Source organism: Apis cerana, linkage group LG15 (genome assembly GCF_029169275.1).
Source record: "Apis cerana isolate GH-2021 linkage group LG15, AcerK_1.0, whole genome shotgun sequence".
Taxonomy (NCBI): Eukaryota; Metazoa; Arthropoda; class Insecta; order Hymenoptera; family Apidae; genus Apis; species Apis cerana.
The window spans coordinates 407,062-432,722 of record NC_083866.1 but is presented as its reverse complement, the minus strand read 5'-3'; the positions used below and the strand labels follow the sequence as shown (position 1 = coordinate 432,722).

Sequence of the window (25,661 nt, the reverse complement as noted above, 5' to 3'; positions counted from 1 at the left end):
TGATTAATAATTATGATTAATAATTAATATTAAATAAATCTGAAAAGAAAAATTAATTCGAAATGAAATGATTATTTAAATTAGTGTTTTAAAATAGCAATTTATTGCTCGTAATTAATCCCACGTTGTGACAACAAGTCTTAATATTATTTTCATCTATCTTAATTTATTTATTATTATTAATAATAATGTAAATTTTAAATTTATAACGCGTAACAAAAATACTTTCATTTCACTTAAAGCAAAAAAAGAAATTATATAATTAATTTAACATCAAGAATTGCAATGCTTAATAAAAGAAAATTATCAAAATATTATACAAAATATTTACAAAATATTATACAAATGCAATCTAGTGTAATAATTGAGAAAAACAATTAATCATGTAAGATTTAAATTGGAGTGTATATACATGTAGTTTTTGGCTTGCCATTCCATTATAATAAATAATGAAATATTTTTAAGTTTCAAAATATTTTAAAAACTTTTTAATGAAATATTTTCCCTTTACGTGAACAAAATTTTGAAGAAATGAATTGGAAACCTATTACCAGCGAGGAGATAACTATATTGAGATCCACATTCAACTATAAATTAAAACATAAATCAAAAAATAAATGTAGATTGCATGAAAGAATAAATAAATGAGTATGAGCTAAAGAATAAATCAAGAAATAAATTTAAAAATGAATAGATAAAAGAATAAATGAATAAATAAACAAAATATATATTAAAATAATAAACTATAAATTAAAAAAAAGAAATAAATAGGTAAAAGAATAAATAAATGAATGAAAATTATATATTAAGAAATATGTTATAAAATAAATGTTTAAATAAATGAATATGCAGATGATTAAATAAATGAATATACATATGATTAAATAAATGAAGCGATAAGTAAATATTAATCAAAAAATAAAATAGTATATGTTAATATATACATACATAATGTTAATTTTATTTCATAATAAATGATTAAAAAATGTTCTGGATATTATAAAAATATTAGTTAAAATAGCATTGATTCTCTCGACACGTAAATTCGTTGAGAAATGACCTCTCTATCGCAATGTAGAGGAGATCACTGCCATTATTTGTCTACGAAAACGTATGTTTACTACCAATCGCGCCAAATCTGATTTATCAAGTACAATGAAAAATAATTCAATAATTTTTTAACTTTTATGACTAATTTATAACATCGTAATAATTTATTACGATAAAAAATTAATGTATCTTTACCATTTTTATTGTTTTATCACGCCTTTAACAATTTATAATTGTAAACATAATTTATATATTTTTATAAATTAAAACTAAATTTTATATTTCTGATATTATGATGATATTAGTTTTCGATTCAACTATAATTATTCAATTATAACTTTATTAAGATATTTTAAATTCCATTTTATATGAGAAATAGTTAAAGATAATTTATATGTTATGGGCCGTTTTATAACTATAAATTAAGATGATGGATAACGATCAATTGAAAATAATGAATTTTAATATGAAATAAAAACTAATGAATAAGAATTATAATTGATATTGAATAATTCTTGTTTTGTTTGCTAATAAATATTTCTGCTATAAGTCGTTGCAATTGAATTTAAATTAAAATTTAAATAATCATGCAACATTTATTTTATTATTGAAATATTTAAATCATTTATTAAATTTACTTTTCGAATCAATTTATGTGTAATTGATCGATTGAACATTTTCTTCAGAATGAATATTATATTTCCTTCAGTGATCTTTATTCGATTTTTTACTAAATCCTAAAATCATCTTCCAACCAATATATATATATATATATATGTGTGTGTGTGCGTGCGCGCGTGTGTGTGCATATGTGTGTATATATATTTGAATTTGGAATTTGTATATATAATATACTATTTATTGCAAAAATTATAAATTCATTGTAATTAAAAAATTTTCTACAAATAGAACAATAATTTTATAATAATAGCTATTGCAAATAGAATAAATAGAACAATAATTTTATAATAATAGCTATTGCAAATAAAAAAATTAGATTGAAATAAATTTAAAATTAAAATTGAAAATTGAAAAATTAAATCTAAAATTAAAATTGAATAAATAAAAAAATATTATAGATTAAATTAAAATAAAATTAATCATTGAAAGATAAATTAAAATCTAAATAATAAATAAAAATAAATTTAAAAGTTAAATTTTATTAGAAATTAATTAACAAATTAATTAAAATAAAAATAAAAAATAAAAATTAGTATAAATTAAAAATTGAAGAATAAATTAAAATAAAATTGTAATTTAAAGTTATAAATTAAAATTAAATTAACATGAATTTAAAAATTAATAGTTAAAGTAATTAAGAAATTTAAAAGTAAAATGAAAAATTAATCAATAAATTAAAAATTAAAAGTTAGAAATGAAATAAAATTAAAAATTAAAAAGCAAATAAGAATTAAATTTAGATAAAAATGGAACTCGAATTTTGTGTTTCTTACAAAAATTTGATGGAAAAAATGATTCCTAAATCAATGATGTTTTCTCTCTGAAATTACAACGAGACATAATATAAGAACGGTTAGATTTGAATGTATTTTATCTGTTCATGCTTGAAAAATAAATTTTCTTTTATAATTCAATTATTAATTAAATTTTTGTTTTTAATTTCTATTATAATATTAATATATTCTTACGCATTATAAATATAAATTAAATATGATTTTATATTATTTTTTTTAATTTGTAAATTATATTAAAATATTTTAAATGTTATTTATTAATGTTAAAAATAATTATAATCATAAATTAAAATCGTCAACCAAATGAAAGTAATCACGATATGATGAAATAAAATTTCTAATTTTTACTATATTAAAACTGATTAAAAGAATTTTTATATTTGCTTTGTTTTTAACTTATTTTTAACTATTTTCGTATATTTTAAATTTTATTTATTATATATTCAATTCTTATAAATTTTTTATCTTCTTTTTAAACGTTGTTACTAATTATTCATTATTATTATTGAGTTATATTTCAATTTTCACACGATAAATGAATAAGAAACTGTATCAGCCAATCAGAAGACTGTTAAAGTTCAATATTTAAACGAATCAATGCGCATGACGTTAATCTATTGTCAAAAATCATAAAGACGAATTGTGTTACATCAATATAGATACATCGAAATTTGTGGAATTTGATATTTATTTAATTTGATGATTTAATTTATAGATTGTTATTGTTTTTTTTTAAATTAATATTGTATTATATTAATACAATATAAATTTATTATATTAATAAATTTGTATTGAATCATTTTTTACAAATATTGTTACATCAAAATTAAATTGATTTTCTGTCATTACCAATAATGCCTACTAAAAACATCCAAAGTCGGATTTGAATTTAGTTATTGTTTTATTTTAATATTGTTTAATGTAAAATTGGTTTCACGGTTCTAAGTTCTATTTATATTTATACAGGTTATCATTTAATTAAATAATGATGATTAGATAATTAATGGAATGATTTTAAAGATATAATAGATTATACATTACAACTTTCATACAAATATGGTAAGATTTGATTTATTTTAATAGAAGACATATAAGAATAATTATTATAAGTTTCTCTTGCATTTTAATCATATATAAAGTAATTAAGAAATAAAAGTAATTAAATGAGATTGTTGTCAATTAATTTTATACATATAATATATTCTCATATATTAAATGTCTATTTAGCATTTGATTCAAAGCTAAGAATATTTTTAATAATTCTGTTTGTTTAGAAAATAGAATGTATCGTTTTTATATTTATTTTGGTATTACGTTCAAGGTAGAAAACATTTTGTTTTTGGATAATCAACTATTCATAATTGTACGTCGCTGGATATATTTCGATTTGACGCACTTAAAGCCTATCTTCTCCCTCTTCATCCAATTATAAATTGCAGGGCGAGATATTCTTCAAGTTAAAAATCGTCTTTGGATGTTTCGTTTCAGGTGACTAATCTATCTTGTAATTTCTTTTTATTATATTCTCTGATTATATTACTTTATATTATATTACTTTTACTATATTATATTATATATTATATTATTTTTACTATATATTGTTATTTAATTTATTCAATAATTTATAATATTATTTATTACGTATTATTATAATTGATAATTTTCTCAAGAAGAATAATTTATTCAATTTTTTGTAATAAGTTATTACGTTGTTAAATTTATACGTGAAAGAGATATTATCAATTTCTAAAATTTGTGCTTGATTATTGGCTTATTTTAATAAAATTACATTAAAACATTTTCTAATATTTCTATAAAATTTTATATGTTTATTCTTAAAATTTTATTATTTTTTCTGCAGATTACTATTTTACCATAAGACGGAAAAAAGAAATTTCAATATGAACAATCATTTCAGCAATTGTTCAACACGATGATTAATTAGATAAGTGGTAACATTTGATTTTTCATATGGAAAATATATACATTTTTATTTTCTTCATTATTATCTTTTACTACTACCAATATATATCTAACTTGATAAGTAACTCATAATACAGATGAATTATTAAGACTATTATAATAATAGTAGAAAAGACAAATTACATTCTTATTTCGAATATTTATTGAAATAAGAATTAGTGCAATTATCGATTAAAAGGTTATTATCTTTATTCAATATTTTCCATCAACTTAAAATTTCATCTTTTTACTTCAATTTTTTTAAATAATTCTTACATATATATATATATATATATATTGTTTTAAATTATGATTTTTCATTTTTTTTTTATAGAAATTTCATTTTTCTCTACTTTCTTTTACATTTTCCATGCATCATTGACAATGCATGATTCTTCCTATTTAATGGCGAGTCATATGCATTTTTGTTTTTCTGATCATTCCTCTCATGGTCGTAATCTATCACGAAAGATCTGAATCGATATGAGTGACTGTTTGTATATGTAGAGTTTTACACATAGTGAGTACAATATTTATTACATTATACTCATATATACGTATAATAGTAACATTTTATTGTATTTTATTTATTAATTTACATTTGGTTATATTAATTAATATTTGAAATATAAAAATTGAAATGCTATTTAATCATATTATTTAATCATATATCGAATTTTATAAAAACATAAAGATTAGAAAAAACGAATAATCTTAATTGAGAATATTATCATATCTAACGATATATATATGATAATAATATTATCATATCTATTATAATATCTAAAATTGTTTATACGCTTTAAGAAAAAAGAAGATATATTAATAAATAAAAGAAAAAGAAAAAAAAGGAATAGGGAAATAAAAAAAAATAGAGAAATCGTCCAATTGCATTTTGTTGTCGTTTTTCCTTCATTTCTTTTTGTCTTAAACAACAATAATTATTTAACAATAATCAGACACTGAACACATGCTATTCAAATATTGAACACTAGAGTGATACTGTAAAGACAATGCCACTTTTGAGAAAAACTTTGTTTTGTAAATTTAGAAACAATTCGGGGTAGCTGGAGATTTTTATTCATATGACTTCAGATTATTTTTCCAACAATGTCAGTTTCAACGGCAATCAGCATCATTCTATTTGAGAAAAACGCAAACGCGGAATGTGCGCAACAGTTTCCTGGAAAACGGACTTGCGTATGGCATAGCCTCTTAAACTCATATTAGGAATTTTTTTTGAATTAAGAGTATCACTCAATTAGGGGGCAGATGCATATTGTTATTGGATAATGTATCTCACTGATGATTCGCAAGTTCGTGAGATTAGTATGTAGAGAGGTTTAGAGAATATCGTTGTTTTGGGAAAATTTTTTAAATTGTCGAGAATCAGAACCGTTAGTACTTTCTGAACCATTAAATCTTTTGAACTTTTAGAATTCTCCATCTTTCAAGAACTTTTTGAATTTAGAACTTCTTCCGAATATAATTTCGAATCTTAATAACAACGTAAACCGTCATTAGCATATGGACTTTTTGTTAATTGTTTTTTTCATCTTTTTGTTAATTGTTAAAACTTGTTAACAGCGAATTTGATAATAATTATTTTTATTATTACTGTATACCACAGTTCTAGGAATGGGTTGAAGCTAACAGTAATGTAACATTAATTATAAACGTTAATTCAGAATTTAAAAAAAAAAAGAAAAATTAAAATTCTATTTATTTTCTCTTATCTTGAATGTTGATATAATTAAATATTAATATATTAACATATGAACTATAAATCATTTTTTAAAAATTAAAAATAAAAATATTAAAATGTTTCCTATACGTACATTCACTACAGAAAAAGATTTTCATGAAAAGAATGGTTTCATTAGTTAATGTGGTAATAAACGGCTATTTTTACATATACTTTTGTTTTGAACATAGTATTTGTATATTAATTGTTTTGATTGTGAGAGAAGCAATAAAATAATAATCTAAACCTCCATACATTACTATATGTATGTAGATATAGAATTCAGGATATTCTAACGTATCCATATAATATAAAAAAATTTTTTTAAATATTTTCTATATTTTTTTTATAATATCTCATAATATATATACGAATAAGCTAGACATATTATAGGTATTTTATTTTTATATCGTTAATTTATAGTTTCGAACATATTTTAATTCAATTCATTTAATTCATTCAATCTTAGATGATTATCTTAACGGAAAATTTATAAATGGAAAATAATTATCACTATTTTGAATATTTAAATTATGGCAGTTCTTTCACTACTAAGTAGCGTGTGGTATCAAAATGTGGTATAAACAAAATTTGAAAGATCCTTGCAAAGAATCTCTCTTGGTCCTATTCCGTTTCGCAAAGATTATTTTTAACAGTGAATTACACATATTTTCACCACTTCGTCTAAGTTTCAATTTTGGCTATTTTATTTCACCTCTTCTAACAAATTTCATTCTTTTCTTTTACTTCGCTTATTTTTATAAATTTTCTTTCAAAACTACAACTAATATCTTCGAATCGATATCTATGACGTCATCTTCGTCTTCTTATTTTACATTCAATTTAATCTAAATAGTTTGATTTATATTGAATCAATTTTTTTTCAATTTTTTGTCCTGAGTCATATTTCTTTTTTAAATCATCGATATATATATTCTTGTAAAAAATTATAATGCAAACATTTAAAAATTGAATTAAATAAAATAAAAATATGTGTAAGAATATAAAAAAATTATATTTAATTACAATTAAAAGATCTAGGAAGAAAATATATTAAAAGTACTAATAATTTCAATAAGAACGATCAAAAAATTAAGAAAGTAAAAAGAAAATATCATTAAAATTCTTTTATATAATATTAACTTTATTTATTTAATATTAACATCGTATTAATTAATAATAATAATGAAAAAAAATTATCAAATTATTGATAAAATAAGAAAATAAACCAATAAATTTAAAAAACTTAAAAACATTAAAAATTATTTTATAAACATCAAATTGCAAAAATTGTAAAAACAAAGAAATGCTACAATAACAATTGATGAAATTTAAAAAATTAATATTAAAAAATATTACAGCGAACGTGTTTCGTAACGATTGTCATTGAATATGCTTGAACTGAATCGATTAGTAGTAGTTGTTTTCCGAAGACGGAGCGGAACAAAATTCTTTTCTGCTTTTCGAATAATGATATAATGCTATATGAAGATTATTAAAATGTAAATAATTATAATATTATAAATGTAAATATTGAATAAATAAAATAAAAATAAATAAAATAAATAAAATATCAAAGGATAAAGATTTTATAATATATAAGTCGATGAAATAAAGAACCAATTATTTGTCGAGTACGATGATATAATAAAGTAAATAATAAAGTAAAGAACAAAACGAATTTATCAAAAGACAAAAAAATAATTCCTTAATCGATAAATAAAGTTTTAAAATATATATGTACTACATACTAATAAAAATCACGAATAAAACAAATATTTAAAGTCTTCATATTTAAGATCTTCATTTCTTTTGTTTCATTTTCGATTTACATATTTTTCTTTTTCTTTTATATATCGAGTATTGATATATCGAAAATTGAAATTAAAGTACGGTTTAATCATATTGACTACGTTAATTGATATATATAGCTTATCGAATTTATAAGATAAAAGTTTCATTTTAAATAGAAATTTAAAGAGAAACGAATAAAATTTGAATACAAAATATATTTTATTAATGTATAAATATATTTATAAAGTAAAGAGAATACAATAACAAAGAACGATAAATAAAAAGAAAAATAATAAAAAAATAAAAAATTCGATTGCGTTTATCTCGTATATTTACTTTCCTTTCGTTTTTGCTTGAAATAATAAAAAAAATATATAATATTGAATCCTATAATACATATATATATATATATATATATATATATATATATACATATATATATATAAAATTAGATATACAAATAAATAATTGAAAATAGATAATTATATATATAATTGAATATATAAGTAGATAATTAGATATGTAGATGGATAATAGTATATATATGAAATTAGAATTTAAAGTTTTTCAAAAAATTAAATCTGCGATTTTAAATGTCACGGACTATATTTGATAGGATAAATATCAAATAGAGTAAATTGTTTACGAGTTTTATTACAGCTTATTCAGAGAAATTCCTTATAAAAAATTCCTTTTTTATTATTATCGCTTGCAGACAATATTAAATCTGTTAAATCTAAATAAAAAATGATGTTATGTAAAATATGTCATTTTTGAGAGTTTTATCAACACTTGTATATTTTTGGTATATTTCAATTTAGCTCAGCTGATTCTTTTTTTTTGTCGTGGGAGAAATTCTCATTGGACATTCCAATGACACTCCAGTTCTCTCTGGATGAGAGACGATAGTGCTAAAAATTTTATCGACCAAAATCTTTTCTGGCGCTTCCGAGAAAAACTCTTAACAAATATTTTTAGTGTTCCCCAAGCGTTGTCTATTTCACTTAGGCACATCATTGGAAGAGTACATAGCGTTGCCCACCGAATTATATTTTTCGGTATGGTCATATCGGCACCGAATCGTGCTCTCAAGTGCTCGCTGACATGATTGTGAAGCATCGTGACCTGAGCGAGAACTGTCTCCGCAAGGTAGTGCGGTGACTTGATCTGGTTCAAATATTATTTATTGAATCGAAGCCAAGAAAAAGCTATCACTTCTCCCACTATCGCGAGATAGGACGGTGAATCCCTCGCTTTCCCTTCATCCTCTTCTTATGCGACATAAAGTCTTCACAGAAAGAGGCTACTATATGTCAATTATTTCCCTTCACTAGCATGTACAGAACGACAATTAATGAAGAATGATACTTCTATCTGCCTAATTAGGATATGGCGGTTTTCGTGAACGCTTCACGCTCGAGAAGTATACCAAGTCATATTGTGGAAAAGAAGAGTGACGCAGATGGTACCGCTCTGTGGCCTCTCTTCCGATGCGACACAAATAAGAACCAAAGCAACCGTGACCGGTTAGTACATTTATCATATGGAAAGTGATTCTAACGTTTTCAAGCTCGACACATCCATTCAGAATGAACAGAGAGTCCTGATGTGCTGAGAGGAACAATTGCGGACTTCCTAATGTATCTTTGTAATGTATCTTTGTTGATTTGTAATATAAATTTGTAAAAATATTGATAAGAATGTTTAAATTATTTAAAATTCTTTTAAACTTTCAAATTAAAGATATAAAAAAATTAAAAATACTTTATAATGATTTGTTAAAATATTTATTTATTTCATCGATTGATATTTGTTTTTTATTTTTTTTAATGTCAAATTTCATATAGGTTATCATATAGTAATATCATTGATATTACGTATTACATATTCATTGCAAAATTATGCAATAAATATACTTATATTTTATATTATATATTTTATTTTTATATATATTATTATATATGAATATGAATTACACATTATGTATACAAAGAAGTTATATTAAAAAATAAATAAACGTAACGGCCGAATACAGTATTAGTAATTTAAATTTGTTAACTCTTAAAATAACATTCGATATCAAATTATTATAATTTAAATATACGTGTTGATAATATTATTTTAACATAATTTGTTATATATACAATTTTAATAAATTAATTAACAAATATAATTGGTAAGTATCATGAATTTGTTTACCAAATAAAAAATACGGATATGAACAGAGAATATATATGAAAATTTTTCATAAAAATAAAAATTATTTATTTTAAAAATTTGAAATAATATTATCAAAAATTTTATTTATCATAATTTTTTAGCTATATAAAAGGATACAATAAATATTACATACATATACATGTATTCATTTTTTTAGATTTCATTTCATGATTCAAAATAAGCAAAATTTTTAATTATAAAATATTTAATTGCTCTATTATCGGAGGTAGAAAAATATATATTTCCAGAAATTATATACGAAACACGAAAAAATGAGAACTGATTTTACATACTCAATTTTTGGACAAAATCAGAAATTTTTTGTTCAAAAATAAATTATTCTATGTATAATATTTTAATATATTGTTCTTTATAAATTTTCATTGAAATCAAATCTTTCATAACAATTCAATTTTTTTACAAAATAGTATAAAAAAATTCTTATGATTATATATTAAATTAGTAAAAGGTCGATTAATCAAACTAATAATATAATAGTAAACTAATATCAGTAGTCTTAATGTGTAATATAATTTTAAATAATCCAATAATTTATATTATTGCGTTTCATGTGAAATATGACAGTTTTACTATACCTATTATATATTTGTTTCAATCAATTTTTTTCAATTTTTTGATTTCTTTTATTCTGAACTATCAAATTATTCTTCAAATTGCTAGTATTATATTTTCTTCTTTTTTTTTTTTTTTAAATGCTTCTAAAGGTCTACTATTGTCAAAACATCATCTGATTTATTTTTATTGTGCTCATAGATTTAGCTTCAATTTTTTCTGTAATATATTTTTACAATTACATATTGTTTATCATATCATTTTCAAATTTCTATCTAATATCATCTTTATAAACTTACAGTCTTTATAGACTTTGATATAAATACAATATATTAGAATATATTAGATGGATATTATGTATATACTATCTTCTATATGATATATTATCTTCTAATAAAGAAAGATCACATTCTATATTAAAATTTTCGACGAAAAATTGTAATAGAGATATTACAAATACAAATAAAAAAAATTTATATTATTATATTTCATGCGAAATATTGTTGCGAAATAACATAGTATATATAAATACTATATTACCCATTGTTATATATAAATTTTAATCCTTTAAGCCTGTTAATCTATTTTTTTTTCTGAACTATTAAATTACTTTACAAATTACTTGTACTAAAGCGCATATCTTTTTTAAGCAAATATTAACATTTCAAGATTCCTATTATTTTTAAGAATAAAAAATAAAAATAATTAACATGATATTCCAAGCTCAAACTCGTCGAGTTACAACGAATTTAAACCTGAAAAATTGATTTTGATAAAAATTATAGCATTTCTGAGGAAAATCATTGCTACGCTGCTTAGAATTCGATCAGAAAGACGATTCCTAGAACAAATTCATGTTAAATCCAATTCTAAAAAAACAATTATTATCAAAATGGTTAGTCTTTAGAGAAAAAAATTACTATTAAGGCCATAACAGTAATTGGAAATCGTTCAGAGTGATATTTTAATGCATCACTTTAAACTATCCACTGAAATTATGCAATAAAAAAATGAATTTGATAATTTTAAAATTTGAACAAAAAAATTCCTGTTACGGACATATTCTGCTTTGAAATTATATTCATGGAAAATAAAGGTTTTCTATCTGAACTCAAGTCAAGTTGAATTCCGCCATAAACATTCGATTATCATCAAAAGTAATTTCTCAGAAACGCTATTAAGGCGAATTCGGTTATGAAAACAATCAGAAACACATTATCTCACACAAACTTGCCGAGCTATGTTAAGTTCTGCCATGAAAAATCGATTTTATTAAAGATTTATTAAAGATTTTTCGATACGAAATCGCATTTTCGGCGAATTTTGTTTTATAATCGTTGAGAGTAATGTTTTCAAACATGACTTGAGTTACGTTAAATTCTGCCACGAAAATTCGATTTTGATAAAACTTATAGCTTTTTGACATTTGAAACGTTGCTACAATGAAATTTCTTTCGTAAATAATCCGAAAGATGTGATCTATCACAAACGCGTCGATTTATGTCTTATTCTGCTGTAAATAAATTTAATTTTTATAATTGAAACATTTCGACATAAAAATCACTGCTACGATGTTATTTAGAACAAACTTGATAGTACGTTATGGTAAATTTAGCTATGAATAATCGATTATATAAAATTTTGTGAAAATACTCACGAAAGTCGCTCTTAAGTGAAATCTTCAAAAATGATCAGAGAAATGTGATTTAGCATAAAAGCGTCGTGTCGTATCAAATTCTGCTGCAAATAAACTAAAATAAATTATTATCAATATTGTAAAAATATTCAGGAAAATCGCTGTTAAATAATCACTCCAATGATTTTCAATGTAAAATTTGCAGTAACAGTGTTTTAAGCGTCGGAAAACTACAATTTTAATCAAAATCAATTTTTCATAGCAGAATTTAACATAATTTGGCGAGTTTTTGTTAGATATCGTATTTCTGTTTGTTTTCAAAATCGAATTCGCGATAGCAGCATTTTTAGCGTTGAAAAGCTATAATTTTGATCAAAATCGAATTTTCGTAGCAGGATTCAACGTAACTGGAGTATCATCTAAAAAACGTCACTCTCAACGATATCAAAGCAGAATTCGCCGAATTTACAATAATTTTCATGCCGAAAAACTACATAATTTATCGATATCAATTTTTCGTTCCAAAAGCGGAAGGTATGCTGGAACTTAGATTTCGATCGACGGTCATTATCATTATACAAACTGCTAAAAAAAATTAAAAATATATTAACAGAACGACATAAACAAAAGATCAATAATAGATTTTTACAAAAAAATTAAATTTTTTTTGTCGATAAGAAAAGTTACGAAAAATCAATTTAAAAAAAAAATTAATAATATTGTTTTAAAAAATTAAGAAAAAACACATTAAAACATATTAAAAAATTGTGAAGGATAAATATAAATTGATTAATGAAAAAAAACATACAATTATTTTTCAAGAAATTAAAAAAAAAATACCGAGTCATGTCGATTAGATAGTCCAGCTGTATGCGCAGTCCAGTTCCAGTCAAGTCGGTTTGCACATTCTACACGTATCGCTCTGATTTTCCCGGTCAGGTCGATCCACTCATTCTATTTGTATCGTTTAAAATTCTCCGATAATGTTGGTTCGCTCGTTCAAGTCGTATCGTTCTGACTTTCCCGATCAGTCGGTTGTTCGTTAAACTCGTATCTTTCAAACTTGCCCGATCCGTTCGCCTATTTAACTCGTATCTCTTCAATTTCCCCGATTAGATATGTTCCCTGCAATATAAGTTTAATGTTTTGAATGATAATTCCCCACTCTCTAATACTATCTTCAAGAAGATCATATCTATCTATTCTACACATTCTTCACGTACATTCCATGTTTTGGTCCTGAAAAATATTTTATTATTATTGTTATTGTTGTTGTTGTTATAATTATCATCGTCGTCGTTGTCGTCATTACTTTTTTCTTCTTCTTTCTTTCTTTCTTTCTTACTCTTTTTTTCTTTTTTTTTTAATAGAAACTATACTCGCATATAATATTTTTATGAATACAATTATTTTATTTTTTTATATTAATTTATTTTATATTTTATATCTATTATGAATATCCATAAATATTTATATTTCTTTCGTTTTTTTTCCTTTTTTCTCCTTCCCAACTCTATTTTCCTTCGATATTTTCTATCATTATAAATATTCATTATTTTTATTAATTACATTACATTATTATAATTACATTTCTTTCGTTTTTGTCCAATAATTCTATACTATACATTACGACTCAACGATATGTTTTGTACTTTTTCAATTTTCTAATAACATCAATTTTTCGTTTTAATATCTCTAGTTACATCGCTTCGGCGCCATCTTGACGTTTGGATTAAAGTTCCCGGTCATGTCGGTTTTGTATTTAGTAAATTCAATCCCTAGTAGCGGCGTATTGCTTTGTATCGGATACCGTCTTTTAATATCCCAGCGGCGTATTGCTTTCTGAAAAAAATAAAAATTTTTTTAATTATATATATATATATGTTTTTTGATCGGATATATATTTTCTCTTGCGCCTCTTTGTCTTTCTCTCTCCTTTTTTTTTCTTTTTATAGTTTTCTTATCTATATTTCACGAATTCCCAGGCATAAAGCTGAATCTCAACAAATTGCAACATGATAATTGTTCTATCGAGTACAACACCCCGCCAAATACCTAAGTTATCTACAAACGATTTCGAGTGTCGACATCTAAGTTGGAATATGGTCGACCGTTAAACCGCCATGGCTAACGATCGGCGAGATCTCATCAATGAATTCAAAGACGTCCATATGGCAAATTGAGGCCAGTACGGTGACCAGTCATGAGAACCTAGTGATAACCTAGGATCTAGATTACATTGTTTTGAACCTTCCGATTCACATGAAACTCTTAGAAATATCATTGTTATCTTGGACTAGAAAGAATACAGCCTTAGAAGTGTTCATAATCCCATGGATGGTAGCTTCGTACGATCGGCTGCTCGATCGAGTGTGTGAACTAAATGTGCGTGAACTAAATGTACGTGAACCTGCAGTTCCTCTCATACTGAACAGGATTACTATCGCAATGACTAGTTATCAGTAGGGTAAAACTAACCTGTCTCATGACGATCTAAACCCAGCTCATGTTTCCTGTTGGCGAGTGAACAATCCGACGCTTGGCGAATTCTATTTCGCAATGATAGAAAGAGCCGACATCAAAGGATCAAAAAGTGACATTGCTATGAACGCTTGGCCGCCACAAACCAGTTATTCCTGTGGTAACTTTTCTAACACCTCTTGCTGAAAACTCTTCAAGTTAAAAAAATCGATAGGCTTTCGCAGTTTTTATGCATACTAAACATCGAGATCAAGCCAGCTTTTATCTTTTTGCTCTACGAGGTTTCTGTCCTCACTGAGCTGGTCTTAGAACACCTGCGTTATTTTTTGACAAATGTATTGTCCCAGTCAAACTCCTCAGCTAGCAGTGTCCTTGAATCGGATTACGCGGGAGTATTTTTGGCGATCGGCTGCAAAGACCTCCATACCACTCTTACACACTTGGCTCTAAAACACTGTGACAACCGAGTCGAAATACCAGTGCACGCGCTCCGAATAAGTAAAGAAATGATGAAAATAGTGATATTTCGACGATGTTACCATCTCTACTTATACTACACTTTTTATGTCTCCTTACAATGCCAGATTAGAGTCAAGTTCAACAGGGTCTTCTTTCCGAATTAATTTTTTCAAGCCCGTTCCCTTGGCAGTAGTTTCGCTCGAAAGTAGATAGGAATAATTGATATTGACCATGCATTGTCAAGATGATGGCGCCGCTCCTGAGAGTGATACTTCTAAATGACTTGACTCGCTAGATGTTTAATGGCGTTATATTTTTAACATCGCTCTACGAAGGGAGGCGGGCGTAGGTGTTATGTCACCTTTGGGCTTGGAAAAACTATAGGCTATTATGCGGTATGGAACAAGTTGAATCTACTCCTTTGAGGAGACGATTCGTTTAGTTAGCGGATGGACACGATCATACTACATCAATCGCTGTCCAGCGAGAAAATGCCGTACGTCAGCCACCCTCTTGATTTATTCCATCTTCTTTGGTTGATTTGATCCCACCTCACGAGGAGAACCGCTCTTGTATATCATTGAATATATTTATTACACGCTATGAAAAAAGTCTTTCTTAGTTCCATTGCTGCCTTTTATCCAATACCTAATTTCTATTTTTCTGATTTTCAGATCTATTGGGGGAGGGGGAGAGACATCCGCCATTAACGACAAAACATTCATCGATGTTGTGCGATATACTTTCATGATTTTGGTAAGAACTAAACGTTGTGCTTGATCTAAAATTCGCAAATCTGATTTGTTAAATCTGTCACATTATGCTACCGCTGCATATATTGCTATCGGTATAAATATTCCATATGTACAATATTGACAGACATACGTACTAGACCGTAGTCCCTTTTCGCTATCGCTTTCGTTATCGCGTTGAATTTTTCGGTGCTTTGATTCTTCCTATGCATCATCTCTCACAAATCTGTATACAAATACGCCCAGTATCTGACGCTTGTTTTCATTCGTACCTGGCATCTTAACCTTATAATTGGAAGTCTTTTCCAATGCGTCCTTTAGTAAAATCATCTCGGTCTTCTGCATCGAGAGGATGAGCTTTTCCTGTGCATACTCTTTGATTATTGACGAAGTATGACGGACTGTCCAATTCTTTTTATTCAGATGCAACTATCTCCGAAGACTATTATCAGGAGATCGTCTACGACTGCGATCGTATGCGACTGTGTGCATGCCTTTCCGATCAAGAGTGAGAAGTAGATTGTCGAATACCAGATTCCAAAAACTTAGACCAAGTATGAATCCCTCTAGGCAGCTCTCGTGGCGTATTTCGAAACAATTCCGTGCTTACCGACAAGGCTCATCATTCATCCTCATAGGTAATCTACAATTAGAAGGACAGTCTCCTCTAGCAGTATGTCGATGTAATATGCTCGGCTACCATACACAGTCGAAAACTCCCTTGATTAAATAGAATGGCGAGGACATACTTGTTCATTGATTTGTCACCATTCCCTCATAATCAGGATCGCATCTGTCGTCAACTCTTTTCTTGGGAATCCGAACATCGCGGCTGCATAACGGGAGTCCGAAAACATCGGAAATCTTTCAACAATTTCTCTAAATAATTCCCAATCACTAAAAGGAGGCAGATCGGATAGTAAGAAGCCGGATTTGAAACGTGTCGGCATCCTATAGTAGAACACGAATTGAGCCTTCTTTCCAGATCCCGGTGAAGAAAGCATAACGTAGACACGCGTTAAAGAGATCCCTCAACTCTTTATGAATAACGGCATGGGAAGCCTTAAGAACTTTAACCTTGATCCTGCGCTTTCCCATTCTTCATACTATTAATTACACGGATTTTTTTCTTATCGATAGACGGCGTATTGTCCGGCTTATTAGAAGTTTACCCGCTACTCGATGTGTTACTATTTGCGGAGAGATAACATCTAGTATGAATCTGGTAAGTGAATCTAATAATACGCGAGCGCACTTCTTTTTGATCTTTGATCTTTTTCTTTTTGATCGTTCTCTCTCATTGTCCTGCCAGTTCTTCGGCGTTGTAACTACGACTTTGGCGCGATCTTCCTGCTGCAGAGTTTGCGTCCCGGCTTGTTCAGTACCGTGAGATCGAGACTTGCCAAGGCAAACTCGATCTCTTCGCCACAGGCATCCATATGATGGTAGTACCAGAGAGATGATCTTGCTTTCACATCAGCCGATATTATTAGTTTCTCTCCAAAAAGAGTGAACGTGATTTGTTCTATTTTCCGAATATATGGTTCTACGCTATCGGAATATTGAAAATAAATACTTGTTATATACAACCAGCTGAAGGCCCATTTCCACACATACATGTGGTCGTCATAAATAAGTCAACTTGGAAATCGTAATCATCGAGTTTCATACCCCTATTTTGGCCATGACTGCGGTGCCAGGTTTAACTCTGGAAATAACGAACACACACCGCTCGAATGTGATGAATTTCATTTTCGAGTCATACAGCTTCTGCATAAGCAAAATGTTAATACACTCCTCGGCATAATTTCAAGGGTGATGCATTGCGCATGTTAAGCTGAGCCAAATATAATTCATATCCGTTTTTATAGTTCTTACTGGCTATAGTCTATTCATAGTAGTATGTGATTCAAAGCAGATCTTGTCCGTCCGGGGCAGATCTTGTCCGTCACGGTATGTGATAACGGCTTTTTGCCTCTCTTACAGTTATAACAAAGCGGATTTTTGTTTTTATTAAGGTTAAAGTTTTTAAAGGCGTGATCTTTCTCTACACAATGACTGCAGATCTCGTTATTATTTCGCTAATACTTTGTATGTCCGCAGTTATGACATTTGTAACATCATGTCGTTACTAGATAGTCCTATATTCTGCAACAACTTCAACCAATATAAATCCTCTCCTTTTTGATGAGAATCTCTCGGGCTTTTTTCCTTCATCAATTTTGAATACTAATATTACCTGTTAGCAGAACTTGTCTTTGATGTTTATTTCTAGATTCTGTTCTATAAGAGTTCTATAAGTTCTTTTTTTACCTATAAGTTCTTTTTTTACCTCCTCATTACTGTCAGTTCTAGGGACGTCATAGATTATTACCCATGGACTTTTCCTCGCTGAGACATCGACAACGAAACTGTTTCTCTCTGTTTTTGATTCTCAAGGAGTCATAAAGTCTTGACCGGCTGTTTCCATGAGGAAATTCCGCTCCTGCTTATTCTTTTTACATGTTTGACTTTTAATTTGTCTGCTATAGGCGAGACGATCTCTAGTACAACTTCCTTCGTTTTATCGGAGTTGTTTGCGATTCCTGCGTCACTATCGTTATGGAATTCGGAGGGTCCCGTTTCATATTTGTAAGGGCCGCGATTGCATACCCGCATGCTACACGTAATCATGTTTAGTTTAACCGGTTGCATGATTTTTTGGGATTGGACAGCGCTTTCCAACGTTTGTTGCTGAAATTATGTTCTTTAGTATAACGTCTTTATTTGACTTTCTAAATTATTACTATAAATTAGACTCTGTCAGAACAGTATCTGGAATTTAGCTACTCTTGATGTTATTTGTTCCAATATACGTTTCGGAATACTATTCTCAAAGTCAAAAAAGATATTGAAGATTTCTTGATATGCTTTTTCAGTTATCTGAAGAGTGGTATTTTCCTTTGATTCCTTCTGGAGTTTTGCCGTTTTAACTGTTGCGCTTTTCCCGGATTTCCATTCTTGCGTCTTGATTTTTCTCTTGGGCTGTACGGAGCCAGAGCCTTCGTATTCGTACTTCTCGCCAGAGGATCTTTTTCAAATAAATAAATCGCGAATTATCACAGTCCATATCGGAAGTGTCAATAGCGTGTTTCGTCGCCTTAGACATATTTACGGCATTCAGCGGCACCGCGCTGCATTGGCGCATCAGCCCATCAGCGGTGAACACACCGGGTGATACACGTAATAGAAGCTTGAGTACGCTCCGGTTGCTCAGTACTGGCGAATACTCAACGCTAGTCAATAGTAACAGTACATGAATATCTGATGGCGCAACGAGACACACCGAAACACTCAATATGGCCAACAAGCGTCCCTTGATACGATTATTTTAGCATAGAAATTTTAATAATTAAACCAAAGTCACCAGAATATATAACAATATTTTTTCCACTATTTTTAAGTGACATAAAAGAAAGCAGGACTATGTCTTCAATGAAACAGAGAAAAATAGAAATATAACGTGGCAGCTCACGTGGCGTCGCGCGGAGGATAAACTATCGAATATTATTTGCGATTTACCTTCTATAAGTTCAATCACTTTAAAATCGCGGCCACAGGCATACTTCCACTACAGAAACATTTTGGTTGATACTTTATAAATTATAACGAAAAATCACTCAAAATTTATTAAGAATACGAAACAACCTAAACACGCGTCCGTTAATAGATCCCAGTAGATCCAGTCTCTTCATCTGAACAGTGGTGAGATCTTCTTTTAAGTCCTCTTAGAGTTTTGTCGTTCTATTTATCGCACTTTTTCTGGAGCTCTCATTCTTGCGTCACGCCTTGATATTTCTCTTCGATTGTACAGAGCTGAAGCCTTTACGTTCAAATTCCTTGCTAGAGAACATCTTCCTCTTCAAAAAATTGAATCTCAGATTCTCACAATCCATGTCGGAAATGTCAGTAATGTGTTTCACCACCTTTGATATTCTGCAAAAAAAAAGAAAAGATAAGGTCGAGTTACGATTTAACGGCACATCATTGTCGAACATTGAACCCGACGTTTAGTTATCAATCAGAAGGATCGTGGAATTACGAGAACACCTTCTCATGGAGTACATAATTTAATATTATTAAAACTGGATTTCGAAACTAGAGACTATTGAAACTAGAGCCTACTTTCTAATAACACTGCTAGGGATCTGTCCGAGAGCTTGGAAGAATTAGGAATAGGGACTCTTTCGAAAAGCGCACTTAGCCGCACGTCGTAGCGAACATCCACGGAATGCCTCGCGAAGGCGTCTTCCCAGATTCTACATAGTAGAATCTCCCCTTAACATACTTAATAATGCATCAGTACTCGCATTGATGTAAAAGACCGAAACAAGTCAGTTGGCAGTTGCTTCATCTTTTTAAGTATCGATCACAAGTCTCGTTCGCTTTTTAAATTTGGATTGCGACTTCGTCAATATTCAAAATAATGAATAAATAAATAAATTAGTATAATTTTTAACAATCACGTTGTATGATCGTAGTCCAAAAGTTCATTTACCATTTCTATCGTCGATCGAAGAGCGTCGGAGCGTGTTTTGTTTGAAGCTCTAGGATTTTAAAATTTTCGATAGTGGCTCGGGGCATTGCCTATCTATATTCGATGACCACTCATATAACGCTGCTTTCCATCGCATTTAATTTCTGTCTTAATGTTTTCGCTGTATCTTTGTATTTCTTACATTTTTTTTTATACGCTTTCATTAGAGAGTCATTGTTTTCATAACGTACTGTGACGTCTATGATATATATCTTTTCATAGTCTTTTATAACCATATCTGGTTTACGTTTTCCTCCTTTTGTTTCTATTTCTGGCTCGCTAAATATGACGTATTTTTTGGAGACATTATTTGCGATGAGTTTACAGATTTCATCGTGCCTTCTTATTCTTTTACTATTAGTATGGATGCATAGGTCCAGAATATCCTAGGGTTTCGACTTGGACATTTCATCTCTGACAATTTACGTCTATATTTTTTTTTGCTCTATGTTATTTATATGCCGTATGTATTGGTTCTTAGTTTTATTGTGTCCAGGTATCGGGACAATTTCAGCAGTTTCGGATTGTATAATAGATATTTCCTATTTTATCCTTGAAAAATTCTTTGATGTCTTGTCCATGTGAGGCTAGTAGTTTCTGGTCGCCATCCGCCTTCTTCAACTTTTTACATGCCTCAATTTCCTCTGTTTCGTATGGCTATTGTAGTCGTTGTCGTATTGTAGTTGTTGTCTGCTGTATAAATGCAGCATATTTTATAATAACTTTAAATACTCTTCGAACGGCATTATCCTCTGATATTGTCATTTTAATATTATTTTTTAATTTTTCTACGCGTTGAACGACTAAATCTCCATGACTTTTATCAATATAAATTATTCCGTTCGTCGTGGACGGATAGAGATGCAATATCTCTTTTATTATTTTTTTGATTTCTTGGTCTATTTAATCCAGAATCCTCGCAATGGAGGAGGATTTGCGATTAATTTGTGGATATATTTCGGCAAGAGCTATATCCTTATTAGATTGATTTTCTAGTATGGCTTCTCTTTTAAGTTCTTCTCTGTTTTTAGGATCTTTACACACTTAGTTGGGATTTATATAGGATTTCTTGGATTAAGGTTTAATTTTTTCTATGGAATAAGAGTGGTTCCTAAATATTTAATAGTCTTTTCTGGATCAGCATACAGAATACGTTGCTGATCTAACGTCAGCTGTGGATTTTCTAAGAAATATTTTGTTTTTGTTTTTGAACTGAGACGTTCTCGCTTTCAAATTTGATGCCCTCTGTCGTCTCATCTAATGTCTCTATTATGAGATCAAGAATTTGATTAAAGAATAATAGCGAGCAGAATCTTCCTTGACTCCTCTCACTGATACGTTCTTATTCCTCTAATGTATTATTGTTTTGCAACCTTTGTATACGTTCTGAATGTATTCGCTTATGAACATTGGAATTCCTTTGACTTCTAAACTTTATTCCGCTGCCAGGAACCGTATCGAATGCTTTTGAAATATCTATAAAATATATATATATATATATATATATATATATATATATATATATACACATATATTGTTACATATATATACATATATTGTTACGACTTTTCTAGATCTTCTTTCATTTTAGTAAAAACAGTGCTGAGAATAGCTATGTTATTTTTGCAGTCGTCTTCTTGGATGAATCTCTTTTGTATAGGCTGTAGCTTAATATTAGATAGTCGAACTTTCAGTCGATCATATATATTCTGTCAAGCAGAGATCCGACGGTAATTGGTCTCCAATTTTCAACTTTTTTCGCGCTCTTCCCCGCTTTTGGGGATAAGTGTGGTTCGGATGGTCTTCCACTGTGCCGAAGATATTCGGTGCAGCATGAGGAGCTGTGCTACATAATTTATCAAATACGTGCAGCGTACCTTTCTTTTTAAAGTAGAGTTTCTTAATTTGGTCCGTACGAGCTGCAGTATCGATCTTAATATCTTTGAATTTTTCGATAAGCTTCCCCACAGTAATAGGAGACTAAATTTCGTTTATTTATATTTTATTGTATGAAGGTTGTACCCCTTTCATTTTCTCTGGTTCAGTTTGCCCATAGAGATAGTTGTATAATGGACTTACTAAATCAGCCATGACACACCGCTTGTTTGCCATTCTGTTCATCCGACAATGCCAAGTCAAATAATATTTGAAATAAAATTCAATAAAATTAAAAATCAGAATAAAAAATTTTACTTTACTTAATTAATATCCTTAAATAATATTCGCATCCATTACTCATAAAAATAATCAAACATAAATGTATATTTAATTTTAATAATAGATCTATCTATTTGTTAAATATAGAAATAAATTTAAACTTTCTTTCGTTAAAATATTTATTTTATTTTGCAAAATTAACGATTAATTTCATATAATAAAATAAAAATTAAATTAAATCATAATTATTATAAAAATGGTATAAAGATATTCAAATACTTTAAAAATTTATAGTAAAATAACTAAAATAATAATCTTTTTATAAGAATTAAATATTATCTTTTTGATTCTATATCATATGTTGATGTAAAATAAGATATTAAAAATTATTTTTTTTTTAACAATACATTCTATATATTTTCTTTATTTCTTTACATTCTTTATGTTTTACATAAATTTTTGTTACTTTTATTTAGTTTCATATTGTTGTTTCTTATTTATTCGGTTATTCCAATTCATGCAATTTCATAATATTCATCAATTTAATTTGATAACTTAAATTTATAATCTTTTCGAATATTCTTACAAAAATAAAAATATACTTTTCTTCAATTTTTTAATCATCCGTAAAACTCAAATCAGCAGACTTTTCATTTTTTAGAATTCTACGTGCAATTATAATATAAGAATTATTACTTATAATTTTATAATAAAATATATAGGTAATAAAAGTAAGAAGTTTGTTAATTTATTCTTTAAAATACATAAAATTAAAAATCAATTTACTATTTGAGTATTACAAGATAAATCAAAGAAAAATGAATTTTACATTTATTAATTTACAAGTATAATGAAACATTTTTTTTGCAAATTTAAATTATAAATTAAGTTATAAACTAAGTTATAAACTAAATTATATCAATATATCATACAATTACATGAATATCGTTATGCAAATAATTGAACCATTAAATGAGTAAATAAAGAACGACATTAAAGAAAAATAACAAATTTATATAAAACATAATCTTAAAATATTAATAAAAAATAATTTTTAATATGAACTATTTTGAACTATATTTAAAATATATTATAATATTAAGATCAATATTTAATTTTTATAAAAAATTATTATCTTATTACAAATTTTTAAATTATTTGAATATTTTTGCCAGAAAAATAATTGTTTAATTTAATTTCGTTCTTAATATTATCTTAATATTATATTAGAATACAATAGTATAACAAACACTTTGTCGAAAAAATAAGTTATTAAATTAATTTTTTCAATAATTAACAAAGATATAAGTCGTTAAAATTAAAATTAAATATATATGTGTATATTTCTTTTGTTTTATACATTAGTATATTTTTACGAGCAATTATAATAATTTTCACATAAATAATATATTTAAAAAAAACTATAAAGAATAATATTCAATATATTTATCTATTTCTTTAAAAAAAGTTTTAAATATTTATATCCAAAAAATATAAAATAAATTAATAATACTATATAATTTTATTATTCATTACAGCATAATTTTAATCTTATTTCTATTTTCAATGAAATATTTTAAAAATAAATATTAATTACTTATATATTATTGTATTACTTTCGTGTATTATCTCATTCAGAATTTTTCTACATTTTTTCACATTTCTTTCAATTTTTTTTTTATAATACTTTTTTTCCAAATAATTTTAAACAAAATAATATATGATATAATATACAAATTCTGATTTAAATTAAAATATATATTTTTGACAAATATTTCCGTATATTTGAAAGTAAATGTATATTTAAATATAATGAAATACACATTTTACGTAAATAATATTGATAATTTTAAAACGTAATAATCTTGAACTTTTTTAATAAAATAATTATAAATGTACGTTTTATCATTAATGATCTTTTAATGATCTTATCCATTTATAATTAATTACGATTTATGAATGGTTCATATTTATATTTTCATATTATGTATATTCATAACCTCAATCTCAGTCATTGATAAAAATTTTATTTTTAATGCACTTAATATATCTCACTTATATATTACCTTTAAATAATTTATTCCACATCTCTCGTTCCATCATCTTATTTAATTATATTTTTTTTTCTTCAAATTTTCACTTTGAATTATTATTTCACTTATCAAATATCTGGCACGTGGCTCTCCATAGACTTGGCATGAAATGATTCTTCTGATTTATCATGAGTGATTCGTTCATGTTCGTTTTCTAACTATAGTGATATCTCATATGTATACTTTCGTAACGTTTCGTTATACGTATCGCTTCTGATTGGTACGGAATATAACTATTCTTTGTACACGCCACATAATTTATAATTTATTTTATGCTGTATCGTCAAAATAAAAATATGAATTACATCGCATAAAATAAAAGAATAACGAGAAACAATGAAAAATAATGAATTAATCGTAAAAAATTGTGAAATTCATTATAAATTACGTTGATTTTTATTTCGAATATGAAACATTTATTGACTTTTTTCTTTCGAATCTAATAATTTTTTTCAAATAGAATACAAAAATGTTGATTTTAAATTTAAAAATCTATTGATTCGCAAGTTATATATATGTTAATACATGTTAGATATGTATGTCAAATGGATACTTAAAAAAAATATATATATATATAAATACTTCGAATTTTACAAATACAAATCTCAGAGATAAGAACTTTATTAGAGAAAAAGTTTGTAAGAAAAAATGCTATGTAATGAAAAACACAAAATATATTAGAAATATTG

General features: G+C 26.9%; 1 long non-coding RNA gene across 3 annotated transcripts in view; it reads right to left on the bottom strand.

Annotated features, from left to right (window-relative positions):
- The window catches only part of LOC133667359 (uncharacterized), a 308,746-nt gene extending 283,348 nt beyond the window's left edge, over positions 1 to 25,398 (bottom strand). Inside the window, exons 1-5 of one of the 3 annotated variants that reach the window (XR_009832782.1) lie at positions 24,946 to 25,398; positions 14,933 to 20,121; positions 13,678 to 14,296; positions 13,295 to 13,579; positions 10,487 to 13,039 (exon numbers count right to left, since the gene is read on the bottom strand). This is a non-coding gene — a long non-coding RNA (uncharacterized LOC133667359). Of the gene's footprint in view, positions 1 to 10,486; positions 13,040 to 13,294; positions 13,580 to 13,677; positions 14,297 to 14,932; positions 20,122 to 24,945 lie in introns of those variants that run through there. The other 2 variants (XR_009832784.1, XR_009832783.1) reach the window with 2 other exon arrangements.
- Positions 25,399 to 25,661: the final 263 nt, after the last annotated feature.